This window comes from Arachis ipaensis, chromosome B10 (assembly GCF_059453495.1).
Source record: "Arachis ipaensis isolate K30076 ecotype BB chromosome B10, ASM5945349v1, whole genome shotgun sequence".
NCBI classification, from domain to species: Eukaryota; Viridiplantae; Streptophyta; class Magnoliopsida; order Fabales; family Fabaceae; genus Arachis; species Arachis ipaensis.
In genome coordinates, this window is record NC_142435.1 from 86,391,984 (window position 1) to 86,403,906 (window position 11,923).

At 38.7% G+C, this 11,923-nt stretch overlaps 1 non-coding gene across 1 annotated transcript; it reads left to right on the plus strand.

Annotated features, from left to right (window-relative positions):
- The first annotated feature begins 688 nt into the window (after positions 1–688).
- Positions 689–792, plus strand: LOC148580727 (small nucleolar RNA R71). The gene has a single exon (XR_015899175.1). It is a non-coding gene; the product is annotated as a small nucleolar RNA R71 (small nucleolar RNA).
- Positions 793–11,923: the final 11,131 nt, after the last annotated feature.

Genomic DNA, 11,923 nt, shown 5'->3' on the forward strand with positions numbered 1-11,923 from the left:
GAAGCTCTTCAATTCAATTATGTCTTGGCTCATGGTTGCCATCATTCCTTCCATCCGGTTTAATTGATCTTGAAATTGTTGGTTCGGATTAGGTTGGGTATGTTGATTATTTTGGCCATGATATGATGATTGGGGGTAAGTGCTTTGTGTGGCTTGGTATGATCTTTGGTTGGAGTTTTGGTATGTGGAATTGTTTTGTTGGTTGTGGTTGTAAGGTTTGTGGTTTTGTGGTTGGGTTTGTTGGTTTCCCCACCCAAAGTTTGGGTGGTTTCTCCAGCCTGGGTTGTAAGTGTTGGAGGGTGGATCATATGATTGCCTTTGTTGGTTTCCCACATAGTTAACCTCATCCCAATCACCTCCTTCAATGCCTACTTCCTCTTGATCTTGTGTGTGTATTGCAGCCACTTGCTTTGTTTCTAATTGCCTGGTAAGCTCTGCTAGTTGCTTGGCAAACACCTTGTTTTGGGCTAGAATTGTATCAACATGGTTCAGCTCCATGACTCCCTTAGTGTTGTGCCTTTCTGATGCATAGTAGTACTCATTCTCAGCCACTGTCTCGATCACTTCAATGGCTTCTTCCACGGTCTTTTTCTTGTTCAATGAACCTCCTGATGAATGGTCTACAGCCTTCCTTGATTCATAAGAGAGCCCATCATAGAAGATGTGCAATTGCACCCAATCATGGAACATGTTTGGTGGGCATTTCCTTGTCAAGTCCTTGAATCTCTCCCATGCCTCGTAGAGAGTTTCACCATCTTGTTGTCTAAAAGTTTGGACCTCAGATCGAAGCCTATTGACCTTTTGTGGAGGGTAGAAACGTGCCAGAAACTTGCCTTCCACCTCATCCCATGTGGTTAGACTCCCCCTTGGGAATGATTCCAGCCACTTAGCTGCCTTGTCCCTAAGTGAAAATGGGAACAAGAGCAGTTTATAGGCATCTTCCTGGACTCCATTGGACTTCACAGTGTCACAAATTCTCAGGAATTTTGTGAGATGTTGGTTTGGGTCTTCATTAGCACTTCCTCCAAAGGAACAATGATTTTCCACCAATGATATTAGCTGTGGCTTGAGCTCAAAATTGTTGGCCTGAATGGGTGGTTTCTGGATGCTACTACCACAATTCCCAGAGGTTGGGTTTATGTATGAACTAAGAACCCTCCTCTCGGGAATGGCATTATTTCCATCAGCTCTCTCATGGTTGTGAACTTCTCTATCCATATTGAGATCTAGAGCTTCCTCAAAATTGTCCTCAGATTCTCCTTCAGATTCCTCTTCTCCCACTACTCTCTTCCCTCTTGCTTCCCTTCTAAGTCTATGAAGGGTCCTTTCCGGTTCGGTATATGGAGGAGTTGATGTCTCTCCTCTCCTACCTGTCATACAAGAACACAGCTCAAACACAAACAGGTAAAATACTCTTGGTTAATGGAAGAGTATGGTCAGCTCAATTGAGGAATTAATTCAAACAGTTAGTGAGTCAGTGAGTTAGTTGCATGAATTTAAAGGCATAAAGAAGGAAAGCATGTAACCAAGTGCAGAAATTAAAAATTCAACAAGTATTTAGAACAGAATTAACAAAGCAAGAGAAAATTGCTCAATCTAGTTAGCTTCCAATTTGAGAATTGTCAATCGAAAACCAATCCCTGGCAACGGCGCCATAAACTTGATGCGCATAAACGTGTTATGCTACGATTTAGGAAATTGCACGATCGGCAAAATTCCTTCCGGCAAGTGCACCGGTTATCGTCGTCAAGTAAAAACTCACAATAGAGTGAGGTCGAATCCCACAAGGATTGGTTGAGTGAGCAATTCGGATTAGAAGTGTGTTCTAGTTGAGCGGAATCAAGATTTGAGATGAGAATTGCGGAATGTAAAATTGGCGGGAAAAGTAAATGACAAGAAAATTAAATGGCTGAATCTTAAATTGCATGAATTAAAGAGCAGAATGTAAATTGCTGAAATTAAAAGGGAATGGGGATGATTGCAAGAATTGAATTGCAGAATGTAAAGAGAAAGTGGAAATCAGAACTGGGGAATTCATTGGGTTTAGGAGATATTGAAATCTCCGAATCAAAACATGTAAATCTCTTCCTCAACCAATGCATTCATTGAATTTTGCTTGGCAATCTTATATGATTGGATCCCAATTCCTTGGCTCACCAATGCTCTCTAAAAACAAACAAATTCCCAATCCCTTGGTTTAAATGTTCATAAGAAGAGATGATGCTTGATCACTGATTATACCACACAATTTCATGAACCACAATTTGGTAGGATTACATGTCACAATATCCATCCAAACCCCAATCCAATCCACTGTGAGAAAGCTTCTCTAGCATGAATCCTCCATTCCTTTCCCAAGGCTCCGAAGGATTCCAAGTATGAGTAGTCTCTTTCCCAAGACAACTACTCAATGGAATTAGATCGAGAAGCTTTCTAACAAAATTCAAGAGAAAAGATTGAAGAAGAAGATAAACTATTATTGATTCATTGAATTACAATAGAGCTCCCTAACCCAATGAAAGGGGGTTTAGTGAATCATAGCTCTGAATTCAATTACAAAGAAAAAGAATCTAGCTAAAAGTAAAAGTCAAGGGTCCCCTTCTAACTTAACTTCTATCCTATTTATACACTTTCTATATTGAGCTTCAGTTGTGCTTCTTGGGCTTTGAGGCCTCTCCTTGCTTTCCTTTTGCCTTGGGTTTATGATCCATAATCTTGATGAGGTTGTTGATCCAGATCCTGTAACATTTATTGAGCCAACTTAGTGATAATCAAATAATGACACATGACTCAATAAATTGAGATTTCAAACTCATCAATCCTTCAGGCCCAATCCCATAAACCATGATATTCAATTGGGTTTCATACCAAAGTAAGTTTAAGTTAATAATTGTGCTCAAAGACTAACTTAAATCACAATATTTTTGGCCCAGAAACCCTTTTCAAGAGTGGCGTTTAAGTTGTAGTTTAAGCTTAAACTGCAACTTAAACGCCAGACACTTCCAGTGAGGCCATTTGTAGAAGCACGTTTAAGCTTCAGTTAAGGTTAAACTGAAGCTTAAACGTGGAAATGGAAGAAGGTAGCCCTGGAGAGTCATGTAGTCGAACATGTTTAAGCTTCAGTTTAAGGTTAAACTGAAGCTTAAACGTGGAGATAGGAAGGGCAGCCCTGGAGGTCGAACACGTTTAACCTCCAGTTTGAGGTCAAACTGGAGGTTAAACGTGGAAAAGGGTGGAGGCATACTGGAAGTCGAACACGTTTAACCTCCAGTTTGAGGTCAAACTGGAGGTTAAACGTGGAAGCTTGGAATGGTGGCCCTGGAGGTGTCGAACACGTTTAACCTCCAGTTTGGGGTCAAACCGGAGGTTAAACGTGGAGATGGAGAGAGCAACCCTGGAGTAAAAAAAAAACTATCGAACACGTTTAAGCTCCAGTTTGAGTCAAACTGGAGCTTAAACGTGGAATGGCCCCTGGTACTCTTCCTGGTTCTGGCGTTTAACCTCCAGTTTGAGGTCAAACTGGAGGTTAAACGTGGAACTCCTCCCTGGGTGACATACTCATTCTGGCGTTTAACCTCCAGTTTGAGGTCAAACTGGAGGTTAAACGTGGAATGCTCCTTAAGTGAGGCTTTTCATTCTGGCGTTTAACCTCCAGTTTGAGGTCAAACTGGAGGTTAAACTTCAATCCCAGCATTTCTTATCCTTCATGATTTTGGCGTTTAAGCTCCAGTTTAGGCTTAAACTGGAACTTAAACTCCACATGTGATATTCAAGCTTCCTTTATTGATTTTGTTGCTTCCTTGCTTAGCCTCTTCTTCCCTGAAATCATCCAAACAATTGCATCAAAGTCTTGCAAAATTTCATGAGAAATCTTTCATTCATAGCATTTAAGTAATATAACTAAAACTCATGGAATTTGCATCAAAATCATATTGTTTGGATGGTTCATTACTTTGTTCTTCATTTAACCATTTTTGGTTACTTTAAGCTCAAGAAAATGCATAAAACAACTAAAACTAACAGAAACATGCTAGTGAAACTAGCCTATGATGCCTTGGCATCACACACATCTGGTCATAATAGACCATCATCTGCTGCCGCATTTGCTGGATCTATCTCATTTATTGCTTGAGCTCCTACTTTAGAGACTTCGTCTATATATCCTGAGCATCCTTCTTTGTCATGCGTGCGAGGAGTTCATTGTACCTTTTCTTATCTAGATGCAATTGCTGACCTTGATCCTATAACAATTCGAGTTTTTAAAAGTTAAATAATGAGTTATTCATGATTTATTATATTTGTTGATAATTTTATTTAAAAAAAATTATTTTTTTAAAAGTAATTAAATTAAATTTTTTGATATTTTAAGTTTAAAATTTATTAAAATTTTTAAATAATTTCTATTATAATGAGATATTTTAAAAAAGATAAAAGAATTGTTGTTGTTGTTGTTGTTGTTGTTGTTGTTGTTTGCTTCCATTCAAATAGCCAAAAACATTAAATTATCATTATTATATTATTATTTGCTTCCATTCAAATAGCCAAAAACATTAAAGGAGAAAAAGAAAGATAGTCAATGTGGCTTGAATTCATATATATATAACCATGACACCAATTCACCTTCTATCATATTAATCATCATCATCTACTTCATTTGGTTTTAATTTTCATAAGCAGTGAAAAGAAAGTGACCGAGAGTGAGATAGAGGAAACTGTGAAACTCTCCAAGCTTCTGATGAGCGAATATTTTATATGCTTTTTGACATCACTTTCATATAGTTTTTAGTGTGTTTTATTTAGTTTTTATTAAGTTTTTATAGGTTTTAGTATTAATTTCGCATTTTTGGATTTCACTATGAATTTTTGAATTTTTGGGCAATTTCAGGTATTTTCTGACCGAAATTGGGGAGCTAGAGTAGGAATCTGATTCAGAGACAGAGAAAGCACTGCAGATGCTGTCCAGATCTGACTTGTCTGCATTCGGAAGAGCTTTTCTGGAGCTACAGAAGCTCAAATGGAGCGCTCTCAACGGCTATGGAAAGATGACTTCCAGAGCTTTCCAAAAATATATAATAGTTTATACTTTTCTTTGGATTAGAAGGCCCAAAACTGGCATCTAACGCTAGCCTCTTGCCCTCTTCTAGGCGTCCAGTGCCCAAAGAGCAGAGCCCAACGTCGAAAGGCCCAGAGAGGACCCCCTAGCTGGCATTCCACGCCCAAGGAGCCTCATAACACGTGGATCTCACTAAAACTCAACCCAAACACTCACCAAGTGGGTCTCAGAAGTGGATTTTAGCACTAAATAGATTGTTTTACCCTTACTAGTCATCTGTTTAGTATTTAAGGGACCTTATTCATGTAATTCATATCAAACTTAGAGGTTTCAGAACCTTGGGCATCTCCCATTGAGGGAGGTCATCCATGTATGTTCTTCTATTGTTTTTACCTTCAGTATGAGTTCCTAAACCTCCTAGGTTGAGGAGAGGAGCCCTGCTGAGTCCTATGAATTAATAAAACTACTATTTCTTCTTCTTCGATTCGTGTCTGATCTATCTCTAAGATGTATATTCCGATCTTCATCGTGGTGAACAGGACGATCTGACAAATTAGCTCTGTTCATCACATTAAGATGAACGTGCCTGACAAACACCAGCGTCTACTTGGGTTTGTGTGAATAATTGGCTGGAAAGCACGAGCCAACAGCTATGTTTATACATCTCTCAGACGGTTAATCCATGATTTTATTGTGGACTTCTCGAGGCACCAGTTCAGCCATTCTCCAGGGAGATTAGGGTCTTCCTGGTATAGGCTAGATCTAAGAAGCAGCGTTCTCTGATCCGAAAGATTTAACCTTTTCTGTGGAGTTTTGAGTAGGATCGCCAAGAGAATGATAAAGAATGAATGATTGACGGTTTAGAATTTAGAATAAATTCCCGTTGCAAGTATAGTTTCTAAACCAAGCAATCATCCTTTCTTACAAATGTTTTGGTTGTCACAAGTAACAAACCCCTTTGAAATTGATAACCGAAGTATTTAACCTCGGGTTGTCTTCTCAAGGAATTGCAGGGAGGTGTTATTATTGGTTATGAGTCTTGTAAATTGGGGGTTTTGAAAGTAAGGAATAGGTAATTTAAATGACAAGTAAAATAAATTAACAATAATAAAATCTCTTGGCAAGGTATCAGAACTGGAAGTCCTATCCTAGTTATCCTTATCAATTGTGATGAGAATTGGATTTTTCTCCCACTTTGTTAACCTCTAACTATGAAGGTAAGTTAAGTGGATGAATTAATTTTGATTCCTCAGGTCCTAGTCTTTCCTTGGGAAAGGCTAGAGTTATTGGAACTCGAATTAATTCTTGAAGAATTCCAATTTTCAATCAACAATGAGTCTGATAACTCAAGTGTCTCCAATGACTCAACCAAAGCCAAAAGGGAAAATTCTAAATTAAATTAAAAGCATTCATAAATCTGAAACACATCAAATTACGTCTAAACATAAATTCAACTCTAACATGGAAAGGTTCATAAGTCAATTGGGCAACATAAATCAAATACAAATAAAAGTATTAGAGTAAATAAAAGTAGAAAATAAATATTGAAGGAACATAGAACCTGGAATGAAGAGATCATAGCTTAAACATAATAAAAATCCTAAATCCTAATCCTAAGAGAGAGGAGAGAACCTCTCTCTCTAAAAACTACATCTAAAACTAAAAATTATGAATTATAAGCTGGTTATGAATGGATGCATTCCCCCACTTTATAGCCTCTAATCTGTGTGTTCTGGGCTGAAATCTGGGTCAAAAACAGCCCAGAAATCACCCCCAGCGATTTCTGTTACGTTCAGGTCGCGGAAAAGTGACGCGGAAGCGTCGTCCACGCGTTAGCGTGGATTGGGGTTTTGCCAGGTCACGCATCCGCGTGATCAACGCGTTCGCGTCGCCTGGCTTCAAGGCAGCTATGGCAAATTATATATGGTTGCGAAGCCCCGGACGTTAGCTTTCCAATGCAACTAGAATTGCATCATTTGGATATTTGTAGCTCAAGTTATGGTTGTTTGAGTGCCAAGAGGTCAGGCTAAACAGCTTTAGCAGTTCCTTTCATTTCCTGTATTCCTTCCACTTTTGCATGCTTCCTTTCCATCCTCCAAGCCATTCCTGCCCTGTAATATCTGAAAACACTTAACACACATATCAAAGTATCTAATGGTAATAAGAGAGGATTAATATTAGCAAATATAAGGTCAAAGAAGCATGTTTTCAATCATAGCACAAAATCAGGAAGGAAAATATAAAACATGCAAATAGTATTAATAAGTGGGTAAAGATTGATAAAATCCACTCAATTGAGCACAAGATAAACCATAAAATAGTGGTTTATCAACCTCCCCACACTTAAACATTAGCATATCCTCATGCTAAGCTCAAGAGAAGCTATAAAGGTGAAGAGGAATTGTAGAATGCATGAAATGCAACCTATCTATGTGAATGCAACTAAATGTAAAATGCTTCTACCTACTTGGTTAAAAAGTAAATAAATTCTCCAAGAATAAATATGAACTGGATTTCACTAATTCAAATCATAAAAAGGAAGTACAAATAGACTTGTAGAAGAAAATAGCTCATGAAAGCCGGGAACAAAGAATCGAGCATCGAACCCTCACTGGAAGTGTATGCACTCTAATGACTCAAGTGTTTTAGGTTCGATTCTCTCAATTCTCTACTAACCTTGCTTTCTAAGGCTTGCTCTTCATCTAACAATCAATATAAATTTAATGCACAGATACACATATCAAGAAGTCTTTTAAGGGTTGTAATGGGGTTAGGGTCAAGGTAGGATTGTATTTGGCCAAGTGGACAAAAATCTGAATCCTTAATTAACTTAAACTTTCCACCTAACATTAGACAATCCATGTAATCATAATACAACATCTAACTATCCATTAACCATATTTTTGACATATTCATGCATTCTAATTTCAAGTACAGTATATATTCATTGCTTTCATCACTTACTTTGGGGCATTTTGTCCCTTTTTTGCTTAATTGTAATTTTTTTTCTTTTTTTTTCTCACTTCTCTTTATACATATATATATATATATATATATATATATATATATATATATATATATATTGGATGCATATGATTAAATTATTGGATGCATGAATCAAGTCCTAAACATTTCTTTCACATTTTCAGAAAATTCTAACATACTCAATTCTCAAACCAAATGTTTCCAAATTCACTTTCCCACACTTAATTCATGAGCACTCTCACTAGTCTAAGCTAACCAAGGATTCAAATTAAGGACATTATTGTTTTCCGCTTAGAGTTAATGATGTGCTAAAGTAAAGAACAAAGGGGTATAATAGGCTCAACATTGATTTGCAAGGAATAATGAAAGGGTAAGGCCATATGGGTATGTAAGCTCACTGAAACAAAGGCCTTAATCATGTAAGTGTATGCATACATCAAACCATGGAAATATAGAATTAAGCAAGACAAAGATCACAATTTTAGAGAAAAAAACACACACCAAAAATAAAATATTGGTTGGTAAAATGCAACCAATTCAAATAGGCTCAAAAATCTCACAGGTTTTGTATGTTCGAGCTCTAAACCATGTTCCAGTATAATATTTCTTCAAACAAGTGTAACATTAAATTTTATTCAAATTAGTGAAATGCTCTAAAAGTTTTTGAAAAAGAAAATATTTCTTCAACCAAGTGGTAAAATATGCACAAAGTCAAACAGATATGCAATCAAACATGTAAATGCAATAACTAACAAGGAAAATAAACCATTGGTGTTGGGATAGAAGAGTGACTAACCCATGGAGATCGGTATCGACCTCCCCACACTTAAAGATTGCACCGTCCTTGGTGCATGCTGAGATGTACAAGTGGACGGGTTGCTACAACTGACGCTTGTAGATAAAGACGCCTTAGCTGGAGGTCTCTTGGTTCCTCTCCGTGCCTTCTCTTTTCCCTTCTTGGTACCCATGCCTAAGGAAGAAGGAAAAAGGAAGAGTGTGAAATATAGAAAACTAAGACCAGAAGGGAGAAAATTTCAAGTGATAAGGAATGCCAAAGGAAAGATGATAGCCTTACTACATGGTAGCTACAACATGTAGGGAAGACAACAATAAAGATCAAAAAGGGCAATTCAAAATAATTAGATGCAAGAGGGTAAAAACATGAAAATTATAGGCATGAGAAGCATAGCTCAAGCATCAAGTAATAAATGTGCCAAATTAAAGAGCATGTGTAATGATGACAATTGTGAATGATAATCCCAAATACATTGGGTGTGCAAGTTAAAATAGGGTTGAAAATAATGTAATTCAAATGTATATGAGAGCCATAAGTAAATGTCAATTGTCAAATCTATCCTCAGAATAGCCACATGCTCAAATAAAATAAGGTACTATCCAAATAAAATTCCAACACCAACATAAAAATGCATGAAAAAGAATTTAAAAAGAAACCAAAAGGAAAGAATAAATAAATGCATTAAATTAAAGGGATAGAAGAGTAGAGGGGGAGAAGAAAAGAATCTTGATAATGGATGTAAAAAGAAAAAAAAAAGGGAAAGGTAAAAAGTGAGAAAGAATAGAGAAAGAAGAAGAGAGAAGAAAGAAATAATAATAATAGAAAACAAAAATAAGGATTTAGGGAAGAAAAGATAAGATATTTTGGCTGATGTGGATATGTTGTGCGGCGCTGGCGGCGCGGATGCGTGAGTGACGCGGTCGTGTGGTGCGTGATAAGGTCAGGTGACGCAGACGTGTGGGTCACGCGATCGCGTGGCCTGATTTGTGCAATTGGCGCGAGTGCAGCCTCGCGTTCGCGCAACTTTTTGTTCGAAACACTATTTGCCAAATTTTTGGGTGACGCAGTCGCATGGTTGACGTGATCGCGTGGCTGGTCCATTTTTGGAAATGACGCGGACGCGTGGGGCACGCGGTCGCGTGATAGGGCTTGTGCTTCTAGCACGAATCCAGCCACGTTCCAGCCCAACATTCTGCCATACACCCCATTACGTCGATTTTACAGAGCCACGCGTTCGCGTGGGTGACGCGGACGCATGGGAGTCATTTTTCCCATATGACGCGGACGCGTCAGCAACGCGGTCGCGTGGATCAATTTGTGCCAGAGGCACGCCTCCAGCCACGCTCTCGCGTGACTCTCTGTTCACTTTTCTTTTCTTCCTAATGCACTTGTGACGCGGACGCGTCAGCGACGCTGCCGCGTCGCGTGCGTGCTTTCCCTTTTTTTTATGCAAAATGCAGAATGCAGTATGCAGATATTATGAATAATTCCAGGTTCATTGAAATAAAATAAAATTCAAAAACAAACAAAACTAAATAAAATCAGAATTGAAAAAGGAACGATCATACCATGGTGGGTTGTCTCCCACCCAGCACTTTTAGTTAAAGTCCTTAAGTTGGACATTTGATGAGCTTCTTGTTATGGTGGCTTGTGCTTGAACTCATCCAGGAATCTCCATCAATGTTTGTGATTCCAATGGCCTTCGGGATCCCAAACTAGGCGCAGAAAGCCTTCAAGTAAGTTAAAGCAAGTGACAAGGCCCCAAGAGTGTTGATTGCCAGAATGAATTTCGGGGTCCCAAATCTTGCTTTTGTACCCATCTTCTTGTTGATCATCATGATTCCATCCGGGTAGCAAGCAATCTGAATTCTCACTAAAGCGGCCAAACAACTTCCTAGACCCATACAATTTAATATTCTTCCAACCATGATACTTCAGCCGTGAGCTTCCTACCACAATGAACCTAGGATTGTGTTGCCAACCACTAACCATCTCTCTCTTACTCTTAAAGCCACAAAGAGCTCTAAGCTAACCATCTGTCTCAAGTAAACCATATTCAAGTAGAATGAGAAAGCTAAGGGATATGAATTTTACCCACTTGAATGTTGTGAAGGATGATGGCAACTTAGGTGGAAGGGGTTCTAACAACTTTGGCAAGGGAATTTCAAGCTCCAATCCCGTGTGTTCTTTCTTGATAGCTTCCACCTCTTTGTAAGCTTCTTCAATTTCAACCTCTTCCTCTTGGTAGCTTTCTTCCAATTCGATCTCTTCTTCATTGTTCACCAAAGGTATGGGAGGTTGTTCTTCTTCTTCTTTAATCTCCATGTCAAGTCCAATGGGAGAGGATTTAATTGTAGATAAGAATTCATCAATGATTGAATCCATCTCTTGATCATCCCCTTCAAAGTCTTCAACCATGATATGCCTTGGAGGTTGTACACCCTCCTCAACAACAAATTCAAACTCCTTAGAAGGGGGCTCTATGACTGGGCTTTCCCATGGACGTTCTCCATCTCCTAAGTCTTCGACCACTTATTCCTCTTGAACGATTGCGGCTTCCTCCAATTGTTCCAATACAAATTCATGCTGCTCACTGTCCACCAGAGTTTCTAGTGTCTCCTTCATGCTACGTTCTTCATTAGATTCTCCACATGAAGCCATGGGGGTTCCTTGAGTATCCGAACGTCAGGAAGCTAATTGATTTATTGCTTGTTCCAGTTGATGAAGGGTTGCATGAAATTGATCTACTGTTTTCTTGAGACGAGCCTGTGGTTCTTGGGTCGATGAAAATGGACATGGTGCATATGGAAGTGGTGGTTCTTGGGGGTAATTGGGTTGGAATTGGGGTGGATAAGGTTTAGGGTTATATGGAGGTGAATAGTTGTGGGTGGCTTGTGAGTATGGTGGTTCAAAGCTATGTTGAGGAGGTGGTTCATTGGCATATGATGGAGCTTGTTGGTAATTACAAGGGGGTCCACCCTATCTATCATCTTGGTATGCACCTCGGAATGGTTTCTGACTATAGTAATTTGGTGGGTGATGGTTGTCACGAAAGGGTCCACCATTACTATTGTTCTGACATGCATTAT